The sequence below is a fragment of the Leptodactylus fuscus genome, chromosome 4, assembly GCF_031893055.1.
Source record: "Leptodactylus fuscus isolate aLepFus1 chromosome 4, aLepFus1.hap2, whole genome shotgun sequence".
Taxonomy (NCBI): domain Eukaryota; kingdom Metazoa; phylum Chordata; class Amphibia; order Anura; family Leptodactylidae; genus Leptodactylus; species Leptodactylus fuscus.
In genome coordinates this window covers 183,865,552-183,892,267 of record NC_134268.1, presented here as the reverse complement: position 1 = coordinate 183,892,267, position 26,716 = coordinate 183,865,552, and positions in this window count along the sequence as shown.

Genomic DNA, 26,716 nt, shown 5'->3' with positions numbered 1-26,716 from the left:
TATATGTTGTATGATATAGGTAATCCATAGATATAGAATAAAACGCGCTATGGATTATACATGCCACAATGCAATGCACATTTATAATCAAATAAAAAAGCAAATCAATATGATAAAAATGTGACTTATAAAATATTTAGAATGAACACTATACTTGCTCAGGGATTCAATAAACCTGTATAGATGACTATGGATTTATGTACCACAGAATAAATAATATATATCAGATATGATATATTAAGAAGATCAGATATGACATATCAAAAGCAAAATAACAAAAAAAACCCCCCTAAATCTATAATAAGCAGCAGCTAGTAATAGGCCTGGTTCACATCTGCATTAGGGTTTCCGTTAGGGGAGTCCGCTTGTGGATCCCCTGAACGGAAACCTATCTGCATAAAAAAGCGGTTACCTTAGTCCACACGGACCCCATAGACTATATTGGAGTCTGTGTGGTTTCTGCACAAAAAATGCGGAGAGAAAAGTGTTGCTTGCAGGACTTTTCTCTCTGCATATTTTATGTGGAGAAGGAGAACAGAATGGCCTGAACACAGATGTGAACCGGGCCATGGATATTACATTGTAAAGAGTGAACACACTTCCTATGCCAATGAATTATTAATAAAGAGTATATAAGAAATACGGTATTACGCTAGGTTCACACCTGCGTTCGGGTCTCCATTCTGTGGTTTCCGTCTTCTGCATGCAGAAGACGGAAACCTGTCAGATCGGGTCCGGCCGTGAGCGGCGGTGAGCGTTTTATGCTCTCCGCTGCAAAACCTTTTTTTGAAAATCGGACACAGAGTACTGCATGTCCGACTCTGTGTCCAGTTTAAAAAAAACGTTTTCACAGCGGAGAGCATAAAACGCTCACCGCCGCTCACGGCCGGACATCTTTCAAACCCATTCAAATGAATGGGTATGAAAGAGTCCTGCAGGTTTCCGTCTCCTGCCTCTGTTTTGTGCAGGAAACGGAAACCTGCAGAACGGAGACCGGGCGCAGATGTGAACGAGCCCTTAGTATCAGAATAACAACAATGACAGTCTAAGGGTATGTTCAAACTATCTAGCATAAAGGTTAAAGGTTATAAGTTTTGCTAGTCTCTGTCATACTGGTCCTTCCACCATCAGTGACTGTACTATCTATTATAGGATCAGAGCAATGGACTTAAACACAGAGAGAGTGATTGATGCAGATGGAGTCCTCTCTGTTTGCTACCGTTTCCATTTACTATAATGTAAAAAGCATGATAAAAGCTGTCTACCATCATGTTTCTCTATTTCACAAACATTTCCATTAGAATGAATGAGAACAGATGCAGATGGAAGAATTCTGTCTTCATTAGTTACACTAGGGGCGTTTAAGTCTGTTGTTCTCATCCTATGACAGAGGAGAGCAGAAACATCTGCGTTCGGTATTCCGTTCAGGGAGTCCACTTGGAGAACCCCGAACGGAATACTGAATGCATTAAAAAGTGGTGAGCAATGAAAGCACATGAACCCCACAGACTATAATAGGGTCCATGTTTTTTCCACACGGTGCCCGCAGGAATCATGCAGAGAGAAAAGTACTTCATGAACTTCTTTCCTCTCCACATGACTCGTGCATAAAACACACGGATCCCATTATAGTCTGTGGGGTCCATGTGCTGTCATTGCTCACTGCTTTTTAATGCGTTCGGTCTTCCGTTTGGGGGGTCCCCAAGCAGACTTCCCGAACAGAATACCGAATACAGATGTGAACCAGGCCTTAAAGGGTTACATATATTGCCTTACATAAGAGCTTTAGTTTCCAAATATGTTTATGGTATCAAACAAATATTTTTTTTATTTCATGAGAAAGTAAAGGGTGAAAGGCACCGATGGATTTGACCATGGACTTTGATACTAGGAATGGCAGGATACAGTTTTTGCTCATGTACATATATAAATGCTTATTCTGACAAGTCACCTTAAACAGCACGTAGACATTTTAATCTAAAGCGACTTTCTGTAATATAAAATCAAGCAATAACCCGAGCGCGGAGCTGACCTAGACATAGACACTGACACGAGGACGGCTGACAGTGATAAATCTGTCACTCGCCCAGTAAACTGGGTCATTGCACCTTTCCTGGTCACAGACTTGGTTTACTTCTAACCAGCGGTAATGAACAATGTCACGGACAGAGACAACCTTTACATCTGACATGTGTCAAGCAAGTCAGCCTAGAGGAAAAACTGCTCGGCATACTTACAGCTAAAAACTGAGTCTGTGACAGATACTATTGTCCGACAGATACTATTGTCACCATCATTGGCTCTTTTGGGTTTCCTCATGCTCCAAAGAAGAAAACTTTTCAACAAAATGTTTTTATCTTTCAGGAATTCTAATGTGATGGGAAACTGATAACAATCTGACATTGATTTCTAAAAAATTTTATTGGCATTTTTCCATCGGTCACGCTTTACCCTGCATATCATGGGGGATCTTCTAAAAAGGATCCTAATGAGACCAATGCCAGCGCTATTTTTTACCGCACAAGTAGTAGAGAAAGGCTATATTTTTGTTGCTGGTGGACGATGGGTCACAACAAGAAGCTACTACAACACTGAAAGCTTTTCTTGTCAGCAGCGATTATTGGGGCTCCTTTGGCGAATTCTTTGGTCCTCATCCCGCTTCCTGAGTGACATCAGCAGCCCTAGGGAACCAATGAGGCCTGTGATTGGGTCTCAGAGGTCACATGGGGCATGCAAGCTCTATCCTGGAGACTAGAAAAGGACAGAAGGTGCCCTTGAAGGTCCGACAGAGAAGTGCGAGTATTGTGAGTATTAATGCTTATTATTTTTCATCTTGACTCTTTGGATATTTCTATAAAGTTGACTCTATTGTACAAGGACTAATCCGCCTGTGGATGCTACTTTGTAACAAATAATTTTACCTCTTTAACCCTTTAAGGATGCAGGGTAGTTTGTACATTAATGATGGCTCTCCTAGCTGCCATGGCAACACCTCGGAACACACAATTTTATTTTGGCGGTCCGAGGGGTGACAGGCGGATGGGGGGAAGTGTGTCATCTTGTCCTCGGACCCCCTGGATGCCATGATGGCTACTGATTAATCCGCTGGCGTCAGCGCATCTTCCGAGTCCAGTGGCTATCCCCGATCCTCAGCTGTATAACACGCTGAGCGTTAACTATATGTTCAGCGCGATGCAATAGTGCAGTCCTTAAGGAAACAGTGATTTTTTTTTTTTTTTTTATTACAATGCTTCAAGAGCCATACTTTTTTCTGCAATTTTTCTCTCAATATAGTTGTATGACATCTTGGTCTTGTATGGAGCTGCCGTTTTGAAAAACGTTTACAAATTTCTACCCACCCTCGGGTATTGGAGGTATGACTCAAAGGGAGGGTTGAAATTTGTAAAAGTTTTCAAAATGGCGTCACCATTGAGTCATACCTCCAGTATCCTCTCATCCATAGTCAGTATGTTCTCAAATACAGTAGTTAAAGAGCACCTTTCACCACTTTTGGGCACATGCAGTGTTATATACTGCTGGAAAGCTGACAGTGCGCTGAATTCAGCACACTGTCGGCTTTCCCGATCTGTGCCCGGTGTGAAGAGCTTACGGTGCCGGTACCGTAGTGCTCTATGGTCAGAAGGGCGTTTCTGACCATTAGCCAGAGACGTCCTTCTGCCTCGCGGCGCCTATCGTGCTGTGCTGTGGAGCCGGGAGGAACTCCCCCCTCCCGCTCCTGATAATACTCGTCTATGGACGAGCTGTGTGAGCAGAGGGAGGGGGCGTTCCTCCCCGCTCCACAGTACAGCGCGATAGGCGCCGCGAGGCAGAAGGACGTCTCTGGCTAATGGTCAGAAACGCCCTTCTGACCATAGAGCACTACGGTACCGGCACCGTAAGCTCTTTACACCGGGCACAGATCGGGAAAGCCGACAGTGCGCTGAATTCAGCGCACTGTCAGCTTTCCAGCAGTATATAACACTGCATGTGCCCAAAAGTGGTGAAAGGTCCTCTTTAAAAAGGGGTTTAGTCATCTAGGTATTTATGGCTATTTATGGGTATATATGACATAAATAACTGACAGATCCAGGTCCCACTATCTGTACAAGGGAAATGAGAGATGTGTGCATGCACCAACCGTCTCAGTTCACTCTCATCAAAAGACAGGGCCCAGTTCTTGAGATAGATGTGTGTCTCATAGGTAGGACCCGCATCTATCCAGTATTTATGGTATATTCTGAGATGGGAAAATCCATTTACCTTCTTGTCTGTGTTACAACTTGCTTTAGAAAGTTTCATCATAAAGAATATTAACTTGGTAACGCAGTAAAAACAAATAGTTAAAAGTGTATTTCTCGTATGACTGTATACACAGACTATATATAGCACAGGAATCTTCTTCGTCTACAGAAGACTGACACATAATAAAAAAAAATCTTAACATTTTCCTCCAGGGAAAAAATCTCTCTGGCTCCAGCCTCCTTTCAAGATTTAGATTTATGGCTTTTACAGTGTCGGTCTACTTTTTTTCTTAAGTTAGTTAACATTACCCTAAAGAAATTGCGCAGTATATATTCACACCCTTGTCGACTATTCCAAGCTAAGGAGAGTTGTTGGGGAAAGTATTCCTGAAATGTCAAGTTATATTGCCTTGAGTCTTGACTATTAGCAATTCCTGTTACTAATGTTTTACATGATGTGCATTTTATGAATCCCATGTAGTAGCGATGGGCATATCTACCAGGTTAGCAGGCATGGCAGCTGTTATGGAGCCCAACAATTAGTGGGCCCCTAGCCACTCAGCCTTAAAATATTAATGCCCTATCCTAAAGAATGGTCATCAATTTCAGATATGTTCGGTCCGACATCCAGCATGCCCATTGATCCACAGAGGAAGCAGACAGTGCTGTTCTCTGTGTAATGGTGGAACAAAGTTACTGCAACTTAAGTCTAGTTTAAGTGAATAGTAGATGAGCTGCAGTATCCTGATCTGACAACTACACAGATGAGATTGGTAGGTGTGTCAGATGTCGGATTGATCCTTGGGATTGGTCATCAATATTTTTAACTTGGAGAACCACTTTAGGCTGAAGCCTCACATTGTAGAAATGCAGATTTTTTGGTTACGGATTTTCCTACGGTTTTTAGAATGGTTACAAAAAGCATTGGAAATATATGGAAAGCACATATACCTCTATTGTCTGCTCAATCCACTCCTGGCTTTAACTCAAAAAACAAAACAGCTGCGTTTACAGGGACTTCAGCCTTAAAATGTTTGTCCACAACATTTAGATTAGGCTGGAGGAGGTGAAATAAACAAAAAACAAACCCACACTCACCTGTCTTTGATGTTTTCTTCTGGTGGAAGACCCTGCCACATGTAACCACTGAGACCAATCCGTGGCTTCAGTGAAGGATTGTACTACTACCTGTCACATCCCTGGGTCCTTTCCATAGGCCAATGAGGCTGCTGATTGGCCACAGAGGTCATGTGACCACTGAGACCAATCAGCGACCTAAGGAAAGGGACCTGGGATCTTACAGCTGGTTAGGACTTCTGCTGCAAGAAAACATCTGAACAGCAGGACTGGACCGTCCTGGGAGGCACCAGAGCACCAGGGACAGGTGAGCATGGTTTTTCACCTCCCCGGCTCAATTTTAAAACTTTTTTGTTCCGGACAACCTCTTTAAGGCCTAGTTATTCATGACTTTGGGTTATGGACAAAGCATTGAAAGTAGAATTTGGTTCTATTTACAGGGAACCTATCAGGCCCAGAACACCTCATAATGCAATTCAAGTGCTATGTAGGGGCCTTCCAAAGGAGAAGAAGCCTCCATTTATAGTCATATATCAATGTGGGCAGCACGGTGGTTCAGTGGTTAGCACTGCAGCCTTGCAGCGCTGGAGTCCTGGGTTTGAATCCTGCTCAGGACAACATCTGCAAGGAGTTTGTATGTTCTCCCCGTGTTTGCGTGGGTTTCCTCTGGGTACTCTTGTTGCTTCCCACATGCCAAAGACATACTGATAGGGACTGTAGATTGTGAGCCCTATATGGGACAGTGATTGCCAATGTCTGTAAAGTGCTGCAGAATATGATGGCGCTGTACAAGTAAGCATAATAAATAAATGTCAATGTAACAATTAGCATTACTGATAGAAGGTATTTCTGACCCAAATACTGATAATCAGGTTACATAGTTGTCAGCAGACTTTCCCCCGAGCATACATACTTGGAAGAACTTGCGTGTCTAAGTTTATGTACTTTTCATGTTTAGCAGCTTATAAGATAGTAGTTTATAGTCATAGTCAAGATAGTAGTTTATACCTATAATTTCTCAGATAATATACTGCATTTAGTTACGTATAAAATGTACAATTCAGTAGAAGTCTAGTGTCCTGCCTTACAACAGAAATAAGCTCTCATTTGGATAACAAGCAAGAATAGTGGAAAAGTTTTATTACTATTACTATCCCATGTACTAGCAAGGATCACATTAGATTGACACAGTAAAATGAATAAAACATCCACTAAAAGCATATTGCATGGTCGTAACGTCTTGTGATCAGGTAAGGTGTAGAGATGAGCGAACAGTGTTCTATCGAACACATGTTCGATCGGATATCAGGCTGTTCGATGTGTTCGATTCGAATCGAACATCACGTGGCAAACTCCAAAAAAATTTGATTCCCCTCCCACCTTCCCTGGCGCTTTTTTTGCACCAATAACAGCGCAGGGGAGGTGGGACAGGAACTATGACAACGGGGGCATTGAAAAAAATCGGAAAAAGTCATTGGATAACCTTTATTTAGGTAGGAATGTTATTAAAAATAACTTTTTGGGGCTCTATCGGGTGTGTAATTGTGATTTTTGTGAGATAAACTTTTTCCCATAGGAATGCATTGGACAGCGCTGATTGGCCAGAGTACGGAATTCGACCAATCAGCGCTGGCTCTGCTGGAGGAGGCGGAGTCTAAGATCGCTCCACACCATTCTCCATTCTGGTCCGACCTTAGACTCCGCCTCCTCCAGCAGAGCCCGCGCTGATTGGTCGAATTCCGTACTCTGTCTAATCAGCGCTGGCCAATGCATTCTATTAGCATGATGAAGTAGAGCTGAATGTGTGTGTTTAGGTCAACTACGCCGGTGGAGTAGTTGAGCTAAGCACACACATTCAGCTCTGCTTCATCAGGCTAATAGAATGCATTGGCCAATCAGCGCTGGCCAATGCATTCTATTAGCGTGAGCTGAGTGTGCACAAGGGTTCCAGTGCACCCTCGGCTCTGATGTTTCAGAGCCGAGTGTGCACAAGGGTTCTAGTGCACCCTCAGCTCTGCTACATCTGATGGGCTGACCGACACACGGTGTAGTTGAGCAGAACTGGCTCAACACTGCTGAGTCTCTGCATACCCATAGGAATGCATTGGCCAGCCTTCGGCCAATCAGCTCTGGCTCTGCTGGAGGAGGCGGAGTCTAAGGTCGGACCTGAATGGAGACTGATGTGGAGCGATCTTAGACTCCGCCTCCTCCAGCAGAGCCAGCGCTGATTGGTCGAATTCTGTACTCTGGCCAATCAGCGCTGTCCAATGCATTCCTATGGGAAAAAGTTAGCTTGCGAAAATCGCAAGCTGACAGGGATTTCCATGAAATAAAGTGACTTTTATGCCCCCAGACATGCTTCCCCTGCTGTCCCAGTGTCATTTCAGGGTGTTGGTATCATTTCCTGGGGTGTCATAGTGGACTTGGTGACCCTCCTGAGACGGATTTGGGTTTCCCCCTTAACGAGTATCTGTTCCCCATAGACTATAATGGGGTTCGAAACCCGTTCGAACACTCGAACAGTGAGCGGCTGTTCGAATCGGATTTCGAACTTCAAACATTTTAGTGTTCGCTCATCTCTAGTAAGGTGTGTTTGTATTTTTTAGTTTCTTTTCTGATATATGGGGTAAAGCAGTATCCTAGGTGTTAGCTGTGAGATTTACTAACATCTATATATCCAGCTCATGACTGGTCCAGGTCCTGGGACAGTTCTTGAATGCAGGTAGTACTAGACATGGGCCAAACTCTGAAGATTGGGTTCACCCCTCTGAAAGGAACTTGTTTGGATAGAACTGGCAGTAAAATCATTATACTCTGTGGTCTCTTCACACTCCAGAATATAATAGCTGGAAGCCAGGGGTGATGTAAAATAAAGTTATACTCCCTTTCCTTCACCTCTATTGGGCCTCCTTGTGGAATACAGCGTTCTCTCTGGGTCCTCATCTGGTCCTCTTCTGCACATCCATAACAGGGCAAGTGTTCTCTAGTTTCTTGATATTTCCATTATGTAGGTTTGTCCACAATCACTAGAAACCCTTCATCCTTAGTTGCAATACCTTTTAAGGCTGGAGCCCCATGTAGCCACGATGTTGGTGCAGCGTTTTACATTAGCTGCAGAGTGGATAGGATTCTGGCTAATTCCATTCACACATAGCAGAAAAATATCTGCAGCGGACATGCTATGATTTCAAAATTAGTGTTTTTGTAAATCGGCGCATGTCAACTATACCTACGGAAATGCTGGTGGGAAAAAATGTATGCAGTTCTGCTGTGATGTTTTCTGCAGCGCTTTTTGACTGCGGCTCGCTACGTGGGGTCTTAGTTTTAAACAGCATCTGTCACCGAAATTCTCCTTTTCTGTTTTTTTTTTTTTTTTTTTGGAGCTATCATTATTGAATTCTATAACAAATATATTCTACTCTATGTGACTCTGTTTTTCTTCCAGTAACTTCACACTGCAGGTAACATTTTATGGCTGCTGATGAATATTCATGATAAGTTACACCCTTCACCAGGCAGCAACAACATTTCAGGCAACAGAGTGATCATCATGTCCCCTGACAAACCTATGCTGAATCTAAGGCCTTCTGCACACAGGCAAATATGGTCCAAGAACGCTGATTCATATGAACCAAGTGAACCAAATGCTTGCATTTTCCGGTGAAATGTGACCCACAGAGAGAGACATTTTGAATTATAGTGATCTGCGATGCTAGGAGTCCTCAGGAGGTAGGGAGTCTTAGCATAATGGGGCACTATGATGCACACATCTCTCTTGACTAGAGTTGAGTGATCGGAATCGGAAAAGATCGGATACCGATCGGTGATCGAGTAAATTTCACGATCGCGATCGGAATTCCGATCCCGATCTTTTTAGTCGGGATCGAGGTCGGAGGTTATTTCCCACAATGCTTTGCTACTGGCCAAGCATCGTGGGAAAAGCTAACAATATTAGCTACTAGAAATGAGCGAGTAATATTCGAAACTGCCGTTTTAAGTAGCACGCTCCCATAGGACTGAATGGATGCAGCCGGCACACAGCCTGTGCCGGTGTCCAGCTGCTTAACCCCCTGGGTGCTGGCTGCGACCATTCATTCCTATGGCATAGCAGAGAGGAAACAGAAGAGTAGATAGTATCTACTATTCTGTTTCCTCTCTGCTGTGCTGTATACTGGACTCTGCTACAGCTGCATTACTGTACATTGATTTGTCTATCTACTCTCCCCGCCCTGTACCCGCCCACATTCTCCTAAGCCACAACAAGCCCTGCCTACTCCCAGTATCAGTAACACTAGCCTGGGAGGCGGGGGCACATACGGTGCTCTGCAGACATGCGAAGTAGAAAGAAGAGGAGCAAGAGCAGCATGGAGCAGCAGGGGCAGCGCTTCTGTGCAGGTAAGTGGACAGCAGGGAGTACTTAAGTAGCCGGGGGATTTTTAATCACTATACAGCATGGAGTCTAAAAATTAAAGCGTTCAATTTTTAGACTCCATGCTGTGTAGTGAATAGGATCGTTTTTAAAATCTGATTTTCGATTATTAAAAAAATCCCATTGACTTACATTAGGATCAGAATTGGGATCAGGATCGGGTTCGAATGGAAAATGATCGGAAATCGGATTTTAAAAACGATCCTGAAATCTCAAGATCGGCTCAACCCCACTCTTGACCATATCAACCTGGGAAATACGGGCAGCGCACTGTCCAGATTTTCCAGACTGTATTTGCCCTAGTGACCAAGTCTTAAGTGTATGAGCCATCAATACAGCTGAAGCCTTTAGTCTCTTTCAGAATCAATCAGTATCAAACTAGCTAAAAATTACATAAAGAGGTAAGAAAAAAAATCCTTTTTAAGGCCCCACGTTGCATTAAAGCTACCTAGTAGTGGAAAAAAGAAGTGACATGACCATTCTTGCTGCAAATTCCGCGGCTGAATCCGATGTGGCATCCTTGATGCGACACTCCCCTCTCGACTAGGCCCATTTGTGGCTAGCCGTTTTTTGGACCGAATTCTGAGGCGGCCTCCACGTCAATATCCGGTCCAAAAATCCAAGGTGTGAACTTACCCTACGAATTTTCTATATATTTCCCATTCATTTTGGAGAAACTACTAGATTTGGTTAAAAAGAAACACACACCAAGTTTGCAGCAAAAAGGCAACATTTCAGGAATGCGGGGTCTTAGCCTAAGGCTAAGGTTCCACATGGGGTCACACATCAAAAAGGAACTATGGGAAAACCCGGCAACACATGCCGGCTCACTCCCCCAGTGCTTTACATAGAAAGTTAGAAGAGATTTTCCATTTCAATTATATCTATAGGGAAACTGCTGGTGTTTCTGTAGATATGATTGACATGCTGCGATTTCCAAAACCGTGATGGTTTTGGAAATCGCTATGTATCTGCACTATGTATTTTCCCGCAAAGTGGGGATGGGATTTGCTATAATTCCATCCACTTTGCTGTGACTGTGGAGATCTGACCTAAAGGGGTTATCTGGAATTTATCAATTAATGACCTATCCTTAGGATATTAAAGATCAGCAGGGGTCCAACGCCTGGATGATCAGCTGTTTGCATTCAGGTGAGTGCTGCAACCTCTTCTGTACCTACCAAGTACAGCGCCATACTCTTATGCTTTAGTTGAGCTTCGTATCACAGCTTGAATGCGACTGAGCTGCAATAAGGCCATATGACCAAAGAACATAACATCACAAGGCATGCTAAGTGGAAGAAGCATTCGGAGTGCCGCTACTACTTCAACCAGCTGACCCCCATGGATCTTCAATTGTTGGCCTATCCTAAGAGAATCGCTTCTAATGTAGCATCTTAGGCAGGGCTACCTCACATGACAAAGATAGCCATGTCACTCTGAGACCCCTTTACTAGTGAAAGTGAATAGAGTTGCACTGTGACCTAGAAGATGTAGTGATCGCAACTTCTAGAGAAACAAAAAAAATCTAACAGTGTTCAACTTTTTGTGCATTGCATTGCAGCACCCTCAGGTCTCGGTGTGATTCCACTCACTTACATAAGTTAAAGAGTCACAAGGTGACACGGTGACTTTTGGATTGGCCACCAAAATTACCATGTAGCCATAGCCTTAAGAAAATACTTTGAGAGGCTTCGATACAAATTAACTTTACAATTCTAAGACCGGTATCAAGATTCATACAACATGTTCCTTTCTGTAGAGAATTTGTGAAATGCTTCTCCTCCAGACGGAGATCCATTATTAAGCTATAAAATAATGCCCCTAGTTATAAAATGGGAAGATGTATGTGGTGTGATTATAGATGGCAGATTTATACCGCTATATCTCTCACACAGGATGTGACACTACATTCCACCAAGAATAAGCTGCAACATTACTTACAATTTAGTTTATAAATCATCCGAGCTCTCCAGCAGATTTCTGCTCCATAATGCTAAATCTTCCTCTAATTATTCACTTCTGATCCGCACCTGCCACTAAGACTTTCTTTAAGCAATATTTTAGATTACATTTACATTTCGTTTGTCTGTCAGATCTAAGCAAAAACAATGGAAAAATCTTTTAGGTATTACCTAGTTTTATAAGTTTTTTTAACATGTCATTTAACTCATTAGACATGTCAAGGGCTACAGAATATTACTGAAAGTTATGTTATAGATAGATATTAAACCAGGAGGGAAATATTAACCCCCCGATATCTACAGGACATATATGATGCATCCTGGATGTGCTTGTCACATATATAGGATGAGGGCGGACTGGAAAATCAATCATTTAATCTGGATAGACAGAAAGAAGGGCTTCATCTATTTAACCCATTACCCAATCTATGATGTGATTTTGGGGAGCCAATGGTTTGCTATTATGATAGCGGGCGTCCCCTCAGTTCCACCACCTGTGGCACATGCGGTTTTATATACCGGTACTGTAGCTCTTCACTGTCTGAAGGGAGTTTCTGAAAGTCAGTCAGGAAGGCCCTTCCTCACAGCAGTGTCTATTGCGCTGTACTGTGAGAGGGGGTGTTGCTTACCGCCCAGCAATGACGCTGAGCGGTGAGGAACACCCCCCATTACTCATCTATGGACAAGTACTATCAGGAGGGGGGGGAGGCGTTCCACACAGCTCTCATAATAGATGCTTCTGACTGACTGTCAGGAACGTCCTTCTTACGGCGAAGAGCTAAGGTACCGGCACCTATAGCTCTTCACTGGGGGCACAGAACATGAAAGCCGATAGTGCGCTGAATTCAGTGCACTGTCGGCTTTTTAGTGGTATATAAAACCGCATGTGTACCAGGAGGTGAAAGGTCCTTTTTAAATAGATTTTCCAAGAAAACTGGTAAAATAATAAAAGAAGTGATATTCACATCCATTCAAGCATCGGCTTCCCTGTTCTATTCTGTGCTGGCACTGACCAGGCCGGTAGTGGCTCAGATAACCGCTACGTACAATACCAGTGACATAATGACTAATATGTCACCGGTACCCAACATGTGACTACTCAGACTGTTACCCATCTTTTGGTGTCGCTCAAGTAAAAGTAGTTATATTGTAGTTTACTTTAATTTCTGTTTAGTTTACTGTGGATGAGGCCTTCCTGAGATGATAGAGAGATAGATAGATAGATAGATAGATAGATAGATCAGATACAGTTAGGGCCAGAAATATTTGGACAGTGACACAAGTTTTGTTATTTTAGCTGTTTACTAAAACATGTTCAGAAATACAATTATATATATAATATGGGCTGAAAGTGCACACTCCCAGCTGCAATATGAGAGTTTCCACATCCAAATCAGAGAAAGGGTTTAGGAATCATAGCTCTGTAATGCATAGCCTCCTCTTTTTCAAGGGACCAAAAGTAATTGGACAATGGACTCTAAGGGCTGCAATTAACTCTGAAGGCGTCTCCCTCGTAAACCTGTAATCAATGAAGTAGTTAAAAGGTCTGGGGTTGATTCCAGGTTTTGCATTTGGAAGCTGTTGCTGTGACCAGACAACATGCGCTCAAAGGAACTCTCAATTGAGGTGAAGCAGAACATCCTGAGGCTGAAAAAAAAGAAAAAATCAGATAGCAGACATGCTTGGAGTAGCAAAATCAACAGTCGGTTACATTCTAAGAAAAAAGGAATTGACTGGTGAGCTTGGGAACTCAAAAAGGCCTGGGCGTCCACGGATGACAACAGTGGTGGATGATCGCCGCATACTTTCTTTGGTCAAGAAGAACCCGTTCACAACATCAACTGAAGTCCAGAACACTCTCAGTGAAGTAGGTGTATCTGTCTCTAAGTCAACAGTAAAGAGAAGACTCCATGAAAGTAAATACAAAGGGTTCACATCTAGATGCAAACCATTCATCAATTCCAAAAATAGACAGACCAGAGTTAAATTTGCTGAAAAACACCTCAAGAAGCCAGCTCAGTTCTGGAAAAGTATTCTATGGACAGATGAGACAAAGATCAACCTGTACCAGAATGATGGGAAGAAAAAAGTTTGGAGAAGAAAGGGAACGGCACATGATCCAAGGCACACCACATCCTCTGTAAAACATGGTGGAGGCAACGTGATGGCATGGGCATGCATGGCTTTCAATGGCACTGGGTCACTTGTGTTTATTGATGACATAACAGCAGACAAGAGTAGCCGGATGAATTCTGAAGTGTACCGGGATATACTTTCAGCCCAGATTCAGCCAAATGCTGCCAAGTTGATCGGACGGCGCTTCATAGTACAGATGGACAATGACCCCAAGCATACAGCCAAAGCTACCCAGGAGTTCATGAGTGCAAAAAAGTGGAACATTCTGCAATGGCCAAGTCAATCACCAGATCTTAACCCAATTGAGCATGCATTTCACTTGCTCAAATCCAGACTTAAAGCGGAAAGACCCACAAACAAGCAAGACCTGAAGGCTGCGGCTGTAAAGGCCTGGCAAAGCATTAAGAAGGAGGAAACCCAGCGTTTGGTGATGTCCATGGGTTCCAGACTTAAAGCAGTGATTGCCTCCAAAGGATTCGCAAAAAAATATTGAAAAAAAAATTATTTTGTTTGGGTTATGTTTATTTGTCCAATTACTTTTGAGCTCCTAAAATGTGGAGTGTTTGTAAAGAAATGTGTACAATTCCTACATTTTCTATCAGATATTTTTGTTCAACCCTTCAAATTAAACGTTACAATCTGCACTTGAATTCTGTTGTAGAGGTTTCATTTCAAAACCAATGTGGTGGCATGCAGAGCCCAACTCGCGAAAATTGTGTCACTGTCCAAATATTTCTGGCCCTAACTGTAGATAGATAGATAGATAGATAGATAGATAGATAGGAGATAGATAGATAGATAGATAGATATATAGATAGATGAGATAGAAAATAGACAGACAGATAGATAGATAGATAGATAGATAGATAGATAGATAGATAGATAGATAGATAGAAGACAGATAGATGATAGATAGATAGATAGATAGATAGATAGATAGATAGATAGGATAGATATGTAGATGACAGACAGATAGATAGATAGATAGATAGATAGATACTTTATTATAGACAGATGATATGATATATATTGGAGATTCTATACTATAGATAGTTAGATATAGATCATTTGAGATTGATCAGATAGAGATATATAGATAATAGATAGATATACAACAATATAGTCCATGGAAGCACAAGAAATAACCTTACAGGTCGATGGTTGCAGGTCCCAGGGGACTGGCTAATCCCCTTCAATAGAAGAGAAACCTGATCTTGAGAACGGTTCACACATGAACTAAAATGTTGCATTAGAATAAAGCGATCCACTAATTTTTCTTCATTGAAGTGCTGCCGTTTTGTTTTTATACTAGTTAGAGATAGACAGATATAGATAGATAGATAGATAGATAGATAGATAGATAGATAGATATACAGAGATAGATAGATAGATAGATAGATAGATAGATAGATACTTTATTATAGATAGATAGGTGATATTGATATAGGAGATTCTAGGATATATAGATAGGTGATATGATATGATATACTAGATAGAAAGATAAGTGATATGATAGGTAAAATATTCTTTAAGATAGATAGATAGATAGATAGATAGATAGATAGATAGATAGATAGATAGGAGATAGATAGATTTTGTATGTAATTGAATCAGCAGCACGTTCATTTATAGCGGATTGTTGTGTATAAATGAATTAAACCTCTCTATTTTTCACTCCTCTCCTGTTGTCATTTACTTGTAAACCTCTTTAATTTGTTCTCATTTGTTGATCTGTTTAAAATTTTCCTTCTTAATTACGATTAATTGTTCTTGCATTTTTCTGTGTATTGACCAATTTTGCACTGCTGTTGCAATTGTTTAGAAGTGACATACTTTTCTTCAACAGTCCTCCTGCCATGCAAGGTCAATTGTAAGTCTTTCTTCTTTAAGCAGCTCCATTGCCTCATGCATCACAATGCAAAAAAAAAAAGGAAAAAAAATCACTTTTAATACTATGAATGCAATTCTTATCCCAACCAGTGGCAGTGGAATTAAGCAGCAGTCTCTAGAGTATAGAATATTCACAATAGCTTCCTACGGTTCAGCGAAAACCATTAATTTCACCTTTCAATGGGGATAAAGAACTTGCAAATTTGATGCAACCCAACAGTGCTTCAGCATTTTGAAGTCCCTATGATTTAGACTGAGCACATTTTTTTTATATGTCTGGTTTTCATTTTATACATATGATTACTATTTACTAGCACAGGCTAAAAAATATTTATTGTTACATTTTAATCATTTTCAATTACGGCACATTATTATTATTTTAATTTAGCCTTTTTAGTCTATGCACAATCTAAGTTTCCATTTTACCTAATTATATAAATTGTTTAAAAAATGCCCCGATGGTTGAGTCATCATAACTAAATAGCTTCTGTTGTTGGACCTGCAAGATATGTTAAGTAGATATAACAATAAAATCATAATGAAAATACCACCTATTTACAACGTCGCACACGGCGCTGCTTCATCTCAATTCTTTTCTATTATTACTACTGTAGGTTTTTTCCTTGATTTTTTTTTTCTTTTTTGTTCTTGCTACTGTAGGTCTCAGGTTTATTTAAAATAAAGAGAAATCCTTAAATATTAACAGAATTTTTATTAATTTTTATTTATGTATCGTTTAGATATGTCAATTCCAAATGTGAAATCCTATCACCATCATATTGACATTACATTTTGTAGTGTTGTTTCCTGTTTTCCCATCTTACGACATATTTACAGTAAATACTACGGACAACTCGGTGGCTTACGCTAGGCTCCCGCATGTGCTCGGGTTCCATGCTTGGGTCCACTTAGGAACATGAAAAATGGACACTCAATCCGCCCACGTTGCAGATTTTTTTGTTGCAGATTTGGTGCTGTTTTTTGAGCCAAAGCGAAGAATGGCTACAAAAGGACTGGGAAATATATTGGTAGCTCTTATACATCTACCTTCTGCTCAATCCACTCCTGGCTTTGGCTCAAAAACCTCTGCAAAATGGGCTACAAAAAAAAGTTGCATTTCGGAGGCAACACGATGGCTCAGCTGGAGTCCTGAATTCGAATCACGCCAGGGACAAATCTGCAAGGCGTTTGTATGTTCTCCCCGTGTTTGTGTGGATTTCCTCCCATTCTACAAAGACATACTGATAGGAAAAAAAATGTGCATTGTGATCCCTAAATGGGACTCACAATCTACATTAAAAAAAAAACAAAAAAACCCCCACCCATTCTTGGTTTTTGCCCAAAAACCAGAATGGGGGACAGGATCCCTGCAAGGAAACCGAGCACTGGTGTGAACCGAACCTTAGCTGGATTCCTGGGTTTGAATCCAGCCAAGAACAACATCTACATAGAGCTTGTATATCCTAGCTGTGTTTGCATGGGTTTCCTTCAACTACTCTTTACTACTCTTGTTTCCACTCACACTCCAAAGACTTGCGGAAAGGAAATTTAGATTGTGACCTCTACTTTGGACAGTGAGGGATGACAATATCTGTAAAGCGCTGCCAAATATGTTGGCGCCAAGCAGAATAAGTACATCATGTTGAATATGGAGGTTCTCCCACTTCAACTAGGTCTCCATTGGCCATTGCATTAATATCTGAGCAATAATACCAGAAATATTGCCCAGTGTGCAGAAATCTTTCAATGTGTAGTCAGAAATGGAGCATTTATCATCCAGTCCATAGTGGAAGGTACTACCATGATCATCTGGTATTTATATGCCAAAAATTACAGTCTCAATGGTCCAGAGATACAGTGACAGTATGGACCCTATTGATAAAATTATGTTCTACATACTTGATGATACAAATAAATTCTTTGTTCTATGCAGTCAGTGAAATATTCAGCAGTATGTTGCTTTATTGTGAAGCACCAGTATATCACAAAGCAATATATAAGATAAAGAAATGCAAATACAGAGTCAACAAAATTCCTATCCATAAGTTTCACTGAATAGTATAATAAAAACACAACCAAAAAGGCATCAAATACAGTAAATAGTAAAGCTGCATATGTCAGCTTAAACAACATACATAAGGAGCTGGCAACCTTGTATACATTACATTACAATCCAGTTTTTTTCTGAATGGTGATGTTATTGTTTAGTGCAAATCTGGTTAGTGGCCATAGATGACCTTTCCACACTTTGGGTGGCCATACACATTAGATGAAATGTCTATGGTAGTGGAACATTCTAAAATATACGTGGGTTTCCTGAGGCCCACTTCACATCTTGCAGGACTTTTCTCTCCGCATAATTCGTGCAGACACCGAGTAGAAACCTTACTCACTCCATTATAGTCTATGCGATCTGTATGGTTTCTTAACTAACTATTTTGGGGGGTCCCCAGGCGAATTCCCAAAATGGAATAGATGTGAACCCCGGGCCTGACTCTTGCTAACTACAGATGTAGAGGGAAAAAGGATAAATGTGTTGGATTTCAACATGCCCATTTGTTTTGTTCTAAAAAGAGTTAAAGACATTGTCCAGGGACTTAAAGGGGTTGTCCCATAACAAGGATTCTATCTATACTGCTTGTTAATGTGGGTGTAAGACTTTTCCTAAATACATTGCTTCAGCAAAACTGCTTTGTTTGTCCACTATCTTAATTCACTATCCACTATCCACTATCAATTTATTGTTGACACTGCATTTCAATGGCCCTTGGGATTATCTGCTCAAATGTCAAGTGATGTAGCTGCCTGCTCTCAGGGGGGAGGGAGGATGGGCTAAGTGCACAGGAGCGAGCCAGTGTCTGTAGCTGTTCCTGTGTCTACACCACACGTGACCTAGCTTCCTGCTCTCTGATAAAGGAGGGGGGAAATAAGTGCTGCTTTCTTATATAAAACAGTCTAAATCCTAGTGGGCTAAAGGACATGGTCCCTCTGCTCACTAGGATTTAGCTTTCTTATATAGAGCAGGCTAAAAGCTAGTGGGCAGAAGGACCTGGTCCCTTAGCTCACTAGGATTTAGCTGACTCTATATAGAACAAGCTAAATCCAAGTGTTATAGGACCTTTGATGACATCACAGGCCTTTCAGTCATCCCATAGGATCACGCTATGTGGTGGGCGGGACTACATGCTAATTCGGGGGCGGGGCTAAACTGGAGGTAGTCGGACAGTATGGCTTTGTATATGAAACCCCGCCCACCAATTGACATCGAAAACCAGGAAGAAAGAAGTCTTTGCAGCAGCGAAGACTGGTGAGCAAGGGACATGGGAATACCCCTTTAAACTTACCTTGTATCTGGCAGGTTCTTCATCACTGAGCTCAGATAATTTACATGTGACATCAAGAATAGGAGAGAGGTGGAGGAGAGACGCAAGGGTGGATGTACTCGCATTAGTACCAGACTCGAACCCCCAGATCCATGAAGAACAACCCACTGGATACAGTAAGATAAGTTTAAGTCCCTGGACAAAATCTTTAAGTATCTCCGTTGTTGAAAAACACATGGATACTCAGCATACTCAGCCCCCAATGTATGAGTGTTTGGTGGAGGACCCGAAAAATGGACTACAAAAAAACTACATGGGATTTCACTGACTATAATGGAATCTGTCGGATGTCCATTCTATTTAACTGATGCCACCAAATGAAAACGTTGGGCTTGCAGTACTTGTATGTCTGGCGAACTTATATGAATTTGCGCTGGACGGACACCTGACACAGATGTGAACCCAGCCTTACATTTTTATATAGATCACAATGATGTCATCTAGTTTTGCACATATCAGAAAGGATTATGGGATCATCTTCCAAACCATTTATGTGTTATAACATACTTAACACACGTTTCCTATACATCAATGAAGATTGGCCATTTACAGTCCTATGAAAAAGTTTGGGCACCCCTATTAATCTTAATCATTTTTCGTTCTAAATGTTTTGTTGTTTGCAACAGCCATTTCAGTTTGATATATCTAATAACTGATGGACACAGAAATATTTCAGGATTGAAATGAGGTTTATTGTACTAACAGAAAAAGTGCAATTTGCATTAAACTAAAATTTGACCAGTGCAAAAGTGCATATTGCACATTTTCTGTCAGTACAATAAACTTCATTTCAATCCTGAAATATTACTGTGTCCATCAGTTATTAGATATATCAAACTGAAATGGCTGTTGCAAACACCAAAATATTTAGAACTAAAAATGATTAAGATTAATAGGGGTGCCCAAACTTTTTCATAGGACTGTATATCCTGATATTTTATTTCTGTGATGGCTTATATGTCATTGAGGTCACTGTTCTACTTTCTGATCGTCATAGGTGTCCACGGAATACTGATACAAAAATAGTTGTAAAATATTCACAGTTCCCCTGGTCTAACCCCACTAAGTAAACCATCATACTGAAGGAATCTGGGCTCACTCGCAGAACTCGTCCCTCTGACATTCCTCCTGGCTTATCATCTGCAATGAATGTTTCTCCTGATTCATAAATTCATAGACTTATGTGTAAATCTATCCATACATGACGCCAATGTGTTTTTAGATTTTGAAGTAAACATTAGATAAGTGACTGCGCTAAACCAACAGAGATGAAGTAATGGTTTAGAATGTGATATGAAGAAACCGGTCTCATATACTAAATTGTACATGCCTGGGTGGGTAATGGTGACAAATGACTGATAGGAATACCAAGGTTCTTGTTATTTTGGGTTAAATCTCCAGTAGTACCGTGTTTCCCCGAAAGTATGACACCCCCTGAAAGTAAGGCATGCAGGGGTTTCTGTTAAATTGCCTAATATAAGGCATCCCCCGAAAAAAAGGCATGCCCGGCAGTGATGTGTGGGTTTTGGGGGGCGGGGCTTAGTGGCGGTTTCAGGGGCGGGGCTTAGCGAGCTCCACTTCACTGACACAGTAGCCATGCTCTGTGCTCCATGTGCACAGCAAAGCCGGCTGCTGCTTCTGCTGTTATAGGATGAGCTCTCCCAGCTCATCCCAGAGGCAGAGACAGCAGCTGCCATACAGAAGAGGCAGCAGCCGGCTTTCCTGTGCACACAGAGCTGCTAGGACACGGCTGCTGTGTCAGTGAAGTTGAGCTTGCAAAGCTCTGCTAAGCCCCGCCCCCCGAAGCCTCGCTAAGCCCCGCTCACCACTTCCAGGATGAACAGCAGCACCAGCGCTGCTAGGAAGAAGGGAAAGGTGAGTATGATACCTTCCCCCCTCCCCTACAATACACTACACTACCTACAACTGGAAGTCATGCTGACGCTCCACTAAGGAAGTGCCGGCATGACTGCCGGTTGTAATAAGGCACCCCCCGAAAATAAGACAGGTACTATATTTAGAGTGACAATTTAATATAAGACACTGTCTTATTTTCGGGGAAACACAGTAGTAGTAGTAGATTTATGGGTCGATAATTGGCTGAATAAATGGTTCATTACTGACCATTTTCCTAACCCCAGTCATTATTAAGGTAACCAACAAGCATATTCCTCTAACCTCATCTCTCTAGTGGGGGGGATTGAGTAAGACTGGCGGAGAAATCACCAGTCTTAATAAATCTCCTCTAATATATGTCTATTAATGGAGGAATTTCATGAACAATCACTAGAACAATTGTTTGTTCAAGCCCCTCCGAACAATTTGCAAGTGATGTCAATAAGTGTCGGACATATTCCTGCACCACCAGTAAGCCAGTAAGCTTATGCTTATATGTCGGAGCTCCACCTCATGTATTCCTTAGACAGAAGGCTTATACAGTGGTATATGTCGGAGCTCCGCCTCATGTATTCTTAGACAGAATGCTTATACAGTGGTATATGTCGGAGCTCCACCTCATGTATTCCTTAGACAGAAGGCTTATACAGTGGTATATGTCGGAGCTCCGCCTCATGTATTCCTAAGACAGAATGTTTATACAGTGGTATATGTCGGAGCTCCACCTCATGTATTCCTTAGACAGAAGGCTTATACAGTGGTATATGTCGGAGCTCCGCCTCCTGTATTCCTTAGATAGAAGGCTTATACAGTGGTCTATGTCGGAGCTCCGCCTCATGTATTCCTTAGACAGAAGACTTATACAGTGGTCTATGTTGGAGCTCCGCCTCATGTATTCCTAAGACAGAATGCTTATACAGTGGTCTATGTTGGAGCTCCGCCTCATGTATTCCTAAGACAGAATGCTTATACAGTGGTATATGTCGGAGCTCCACCTCATGTATTCCTTAGACAGAAGGCTTATACAGTGGTATATGTCGGAGCTCTACTTGATATATCCCTTAGACAGAAGACTTATACACAACATGGCCAGAGATTTACCTTTACTGTACCTTGAAAAGTTTCACCACTTATTTGTGTCACTTTAATATTTCACTCAAATATAATGAAGAAACGTTATGGTTTACCAAAGAAATGTCCTCAAAATTTCTAATCTGATCTTGACAAGAATATGAATTTCATATTTTACACAATATAAGAAGTGAAATTGCCAATACTTGGTTATACACTTTTTGTAGTGGTTTGGAGCGGTTTCATGTTGGATTTCTCATTGTTATACAGAGATAATGTGAAAAGTTATCCCAAACCCTTATGCTTCCCATTTAGACCACTGGGCAGTTTAGCTCCATTCTGCCATAGGATGGTCCCTGATCTAAGGGGAAGTTCACATGGAGTAACGTGCCGCGTGATGTGGCACGTATACGGAGTGAGACTTTGCAAAATCACGGCCGCAAAATAATGCGGCGTATACGATCCAGGCTCCCATTGAAATCAATGGGAGCTTTTACGGCGCTCAAAATCTCACATGCCGTATACGTGCCAGGTCACACGGCACGTTACTCCGTGTGAATGGACCCTAACGTGTGCTAAAGGAGTTTTTTTTTTAGAACTGTGATATTAATGATATTTAGGATAAACTGCTGATATTAGTAAAGTCTGACACGTGGGATACTTGTGGAGCTTGGGTGAAGTCCACTTCCTCTTGTCCGACAAGTGACACCATGTCCATACCAAGCACAGTCCCTATACATTGTATGGATCTCTGATGTTAAACAGAAAAGAGGCCATAGTATGTGTCCAATCCCTTCCACCCCTTCAATCGACTGATCTGTTGTTGTTCCTGTTGTTAACCCCCCACCAATGTAATATGGATGACCAATCCTAAGGACAGGTGATCAATACCATAGGCCAGGTAAACCTCTTTAATGTTATTTGGGCTCCCACAATACACTGCTCTCCAGTAACCGAACTGAGGAAGAAGTTTGGATTTACCTTTCTTTACAAAAAATAAAATTATATAATTGAAAGACTAAATGGATTTTTAAAGATACAGATAACATGGAAAAATAAAAAAATCACCCCAAAATCCTAAAAAATATGTAAACAATAGTTTTTTTCTTCTTGTCTGATCACACATTCCTTTTAACGTTATATTGTATCTATCTTCTTTTTCTGTTCTTTTCTATCTTCTGCTTCTGTCCTCTACAAAATTTCACATACATTATAATTGTTGGGCACAAACAAGCGCCAGATGACAACATTCTTACTGTTTCCAGATTCTGGATGACTGGGATTTCGATATACACAATATATTACAAGAAAAAGTCAGTTGTCCCTGATAGAGATGAGCGAACACTAAAATGTTCGAGGTTCGAAATTCGAATCGAACAGCCGCTCACTGTTCGTTGTGTTCGAACGGGTTTCGAACCCCATTATAGTCTATGGGGAACAGATACTCGTTAAGGGGGAAACCCAAATCCGTGTCTGGAGGGTCACCAAGTCCACTATGACACCCCAGGAAATGATGCCAACACCTCTGGAATGACACTGGGACAGCAGGGGAAGCATGTCTGGGGGCATCTAACACACCAAAGACCCTCTATTACCCCAACATCACAGCCTAACAACTACACACTTTACACACTCAATACCACCTCTCTGACAGTAGGAAAACACCTTGAAACATGTGTATTTGGCACTTGCAGTGAGGAGAGCTTGTCACCAGCAGTGAATTTGGCCCTTGTAGTAAGTTGAGGTTGGCACCAACATTTGTTTTGAAAATCAGGGTGGATTGAGCCTCTAACCAGCAGAGTTTGGGCAAATTCATGGTGGAGGGAGCCTCTAAAAACCCCAGTTTGGACCAATTCATGGTGGAGGGAGCCTCTAAAAACCCCAGTTTGGACCAATTCATGGTGGAGGGAGCCTCTAAAAAACCCAGTTTGGACCAATTCATGGTGGAGGGAGCCTCTAAACAGCCCAGTTTGGACCAATTCATGGTGGAGGGAGCCTCTAACCAGCCCAGTTTGGGCAAATTCATGGTGGAGGGAGCCTCTAACCAGCCCAGTTTGGGCAAATTCATGGTGGAGGGAGCCTCTAAAAACCCCCCGTTTGGACCAATTCATGGTGGAGGGAGCCTCTAAACAGCCCAGTTTGGGCAAATTCATGGTGGAGGGAGCCTCTAACCAGCCCAGTTTGGACCAATTCATGGTGGAGGGAGCCTCTAAAAACCCCAGTTTGGACCAATTCATGGTGGAGGGAGCCTCTAAAAACCCCAGTTTGGACCAATTCATGGTGGAGGGAGCCTCTAAACAGCCCAGTTTGGGCAAATTCATGGTGGAGGGAGCCTCTAAAAACCCCAGTTTGGACCAATTCATGGTGGAGGGAGCCTCTAAAAACCCCAGTTTGGACCAATTCATGCTGGAGGGAGCCTCTAAACAGCCCAGTTTGGGCAAATTCATGGTGGAGGGAGCCTCTAAAAACCCCAGTTTGGACCAATTCATGGTGGAGGGAGCCTCTAAAAACCTCAGTTTGGACCAATTCATGGTGGAGGGAGCCTCTAAAAAACCCAGTTTGGACCAATTCATGGTGGAAGGGAGCCTCTAAACAGCCCAGTTTGGGCAAATTCATGGTGGAGGGAGCCTCTAAAAACCCCAGTTTGGACCAATTCATGGTGGAGGGAGCCTCTAAAAACCCCAGTTTGGACCAATTCATGGTGGAGGGAGCCTCTAAAAAACCCAGTTTGGACCAATTCATGGTGGAGGGAGCCTCTAACCAGCCCAGTTTGGACCAATTCATGGTAAAGGGAGCCTCTAAAAACCCCAGTTTGGACCAATTCATGGTGGAGGGAGCCTCTAAACAGCCCAGTTTGGACCAATTCATGGTGGAGGGAGCCTCTAAAAACCCCAATTTGGACCAATTCATGGTGGAGGGAGCCTCTAACCAGCCCAGTTTGGACCAATTCATGGTGGAGGGAGCCTCTAACCAGCCCAGTTTGGGCAAATTCATGGTGGAGGGAGCCTCTAAAAACCCCAATTTGGACCAATTCATGGTGGAGGGAGCCTCTAAACAGCCCAGTTTGGGCAAATTCATGGTGGAGGGAGCCTCTAAAAACCCCAGTTTGGACCAATTCATGGTGGAGGGAGCCTCTAAACAGCCCAGTTTGGACCAATTCATGGTGGAGGGAGCCTCTAAAAAACCCAGTTTGGACCAATTCATGGTGGAGGGAGCCTCTAAACAGCCCAGTTTGGGCAAATTCATGGTGGAGGGAGCCTCTAAAAACCCCAGTTTGGACCAATTCATGGTGGAGGGAGCCTCTAAAAACCCCAGTTTGGACCAATTCATGGTGGAGGGAGCCTCTAAAACCCCAGTTTGGACCAATTCATGGTGGAGGGAGCCTCTAAAAAACCCAGTTTGGACCAATTCATGGTGGAGGGAGCCTCTAACCAGCCCAGTTTGGACCAATTCATGGTGGAGGGAGCCTCTAAAAACCCCAGCTTGGACCAATTCATGGTGGAAGGAGCCTCTAAAAACCCCAGTTTGGACCAATTCATGGTGTAGGGAGCCTCTAAACAGCCCAGTTTGGACCAATTCATGGTGGAGGGAGCCTCTAAAAACCCCAATTTGGACCAATTCATGGTGGAGGGAGCCTCTAACCAGCCCAGTTTGGACCAATTCATGGTGGAGGGAGCCTCTAACCAGCCCAGTTTGGGCAAATTCATGGTGGAGGGAGCCTCTAAAAACCCCAATTTGGACCAATTCATGGTGGAGGGAGCCTCTAACCAGCCCAGTTTGGGCAAATTCATGGTGGAGGGAGCCTCTAAAAACCCCAGTTTGGACCAATTCATGGTGGAGGGAGCCTCTAAAAACCCCAGTTTGGACCAATTCATGGTGGAGGGAGCCTCTAAACAGCCCAGTTTGGACCAATTCATGGTGGAGGGAGCCTCTAAACACCCCAGTTTGGACCAATTCATGGTGGAGGAGCCTCTAACCAGCCCAGTTTGGACCAATTCATGGTGGAGGGAGCCTCTAACCAGCCCAGTTTGGGCAAATTCATGGTGGAGGGAGCCTCTAAAAACCCCAATTTGGACCAATTCATGGTGGAGGGAGCCTCTAAACAGCCCAGTTTGGGCCAAATTCATGGTGGAGGGAGCCTCTAAAAAGCCCAGTTTGGACCAATTCATGGTGGAGGGAGCCTCTAAAAACCCCAGTTTGGACCAATTCATGGTGGAGGGAGCCTCTAACCAGCCCAGTTTGGACCAATTCATGGTGGAGGGAGCCTCTAAACAGCCCAGTTTGGGCAAATTCATAGTGGAGGGAGCCTCTAAAAACCCCAGTTTGGACCAATTCATGGTGGAGGGAGCCTCTAAAAAACCCAGTTTGGACCAATTCATGGTGGAGGGAGCCTCTAAACAGCCCAGTTTGGACCAATTCATGGTGGAGGGAGCCTCTAAAAAACCCCAGTTTGGACCAATTCATGGTGGAGGGAGCCTCTAACAGCCCAGTTTGGACAATTCATGGTGGAGGGAGCCTTCTAAAAACCCCCAGTTTGGACCAATTTAATGTTGGAGGGAGCCTCTAACCAGCCCAGTTTGGACCAATTCATGGTGGAGGGAGCCTCTAACCAGCCCAGTTTGGACCAAA